The sequence below is a fragment of the Drosophila innubila genome (genome assembly GCF_004354385.1).
Source record: "Drosophila innubila isolate TH190305 chromosome 2L unlocalized genomic scaffold, UK_Dinn_1.0 4_B_2L, whole genome shotgun sequence".
In the NCBI taxonomy this organism is placed as follows: domain Eukaryota; kingdom Metazoa; phylum Arthropoda; class Insecta; order Diptera; family Drosophilidae; genus Drosophila; species Drosophila innubila.
The window spans coordinates 27,014,698-27,017,329 of NW_022995372.1; positions in this window are offsets into that span (position 1 = coordinate 27,014,698).

A 2,632-nucleotide genomic window follows, 5' to 3' on the forward strand; every position below is an offset into this window, starting at 1 on the left:
CATCCATGATGTACTGCTGCCGTCTCTCTTTAGCCTCTGTGATTAGTCAATAAGTTGTAAAAGTGTCGTCCGAGCGAGGGCAGGACGATTATCTACTCTGTCCTTTATTTCGATAACTTTTTGATTTATGACTGGCAATAAATGTTCGATGTGCGCTTTATTATTATGTGGCGCCGGATGCTGCGCAACCCATACAAAGAAATAAAATCCATTGCCATTGCCATTGCCAATACCATATGCATAATTATGCTATGTAATTTTTAATTTATGGAAAAAATGATGTACGCGGAAATAAATATGGGCAACTTGTGTACTAGAATATTCTCTGCAATGCATCTGTCTTAAGATCGAAGAAAATTGAGGGAAACTAAGTGGGAGATGAAAAAAAGATTCAATTAATTTTGAAATTGTTTTTTAAAAATATCTTCTTTAATTATACTATCTTGGATTACCTGGTTTTACTAAGGAATAGTTTATTTATTGTCTATTGTATTTTGCAAGGGAGTAGGCAGCTTTGTGCGAAAATTTATAATAAAAAAGTGTAAGTGTAAAGAGTGTAATTTTAGGTATTTAAATACTTTAATTTACTTCAATAAAATTTAAATGTTATTTAATCTCCATCCAAAATATTTTTATTATTTGAATGCAGAAACACTAATTATTGGGTTGCTGTGGTCATTTCGAAACTAAAAAATATAGTTATACAGTAAAGTGAGACCATATTTTTTCCGACAAAACAGTTGTCAAAATCGTAAGCTACGACAATTCTAAGAACGTTTGCCCAATAAATTATCGGTCTAAAGTTTAAATAGATCGTTGCAAAAAAAAATTAATTTTTGTTACTTCATACAAGTTGATCAACTATATTATACATGTTTTGCAAATTTTTTCAACCCAAAAGCACAAAAAAACCGTTGTCTATGCCCAAAATATGAATGGTTGCGTTTAAATGTCAAAATTATAAAATTAAATTAACTTGTTTTTTTAAATTGAACAAAAGGGCATTAAATACGTTTTAAATTAATTCTTTGTACCAAATATACCAATAATAAAGATAACTCATCTTTGTGTACCCGCAAATAGGTGTGGAAAATTAGAGCTCGGACATTTCTGTATCTTGTGTATAATTTTATGAATAGTACCACTGTTGGAATTCATACTCGACAACTTTGAAGCAAAAGATCCAGAGTTGGAGTTTTATTTCTTATTTAATGTGATGTGATATCAATCTGAATGGATTTTTGAAGTTACAAATTGGTTAGCCAGAGTGTGCCTCCCTGAACCCTCAAGGCCACCCTTAAGGCCCCTACGCCCCTTTGTATTTTGTTTACCTTTCATGTGTCATTCTTTATTAATTTGAGCTCGTTTCTGGCACCGATATTTAAAATTTAATGTTTAAAGAAATTTATGTTTGCATTAATTTTTTAAAAGCAAATGCTTGCAAATAGTTAATATACCCATTCTTTTCGAACTTCATTAAAATATTGTAATTGCATTGAAAAATATGCAACAGTTATTTCTTTTGTTGTTATTTCCTGTTGGCGAACTATTATAAATGAATCGTCATGTGGCATAAAAACCTTTACGCATTGCAATTATGCATCTGAGCCGATAAGCAACTGCAACTGCAATTGCAATTGTGCAACTGCAGCTGTCAATATGCTGGATATGCCCGTTGGGGCATTAAAGTTGGAGTTGCATTAAGCTTCAATTTATTTTCAAAAGTATTTTCCATGGATTCCAATTTAAAGACCCAGTAACCAATGAACACAAGGGAATAATAAGCTTGTGACATTGTACTTTACAGACAAAAGTAGAGTTTCCGACCCTATAAAATACACTTATTTTTGATAAGCATCAAAAAACAAATTTATAGAGCTATGTCCTTCTGAATGTTTGCATATACATCGGAAACATAGAGACTGTAAAGGTATAGCAACCTAATTTGGTGACAATAGTCCAATTTTTTCTTTTTAGAATTTTTCACGTCTCTTCGGCCTTCTAAGAAAGATTAAAATTAATTTGAAGAGCAATTTTAAAGCTACAGCCTTCGGTTTGGCCTTATATATAAGTATTTATAGTAGTAGCGATGTGATCTGAAAATTTAATCACGATTGGATAATAATAAAATCGGATAATAAACATATAATGCTGTCCTGAGTACCGGGTATTTCACAGTCGAGCACGTTCCACTCTATCGTTTTTAACTGTAAATAAGCTTACCGAGAGTATTTTTAATTTTAAATACAGTATTTGAGAAAATACAGATGATTTGTCACAGTATTCATGAATAATATGATTACTAAGAAAATTGCATATGCATCTTTCTTTTTAAGAAAATGTATTCATGCCTTCCAAGAATTTGGATAAAAATAAATCTGAAAGCTGCATTTAATGGTAAAAAATTAATCGACATCAGACATCAATATACAGTAGTAACAGGATTATTAGGAATATGAAAAAGTTCTTGTACTGAAAATTTTTCCAGTTTTTCTCATGGGATCTAGCAAAATATTGGATGGTGATTCATAATTGTGTTCATAAATAAATTTACATTGCTCCTTTTTCCCATATTTTTGCCACTTGGTTGGTTTTAATAATATTTTCATTGCAACAAAATAAAGTATAATAA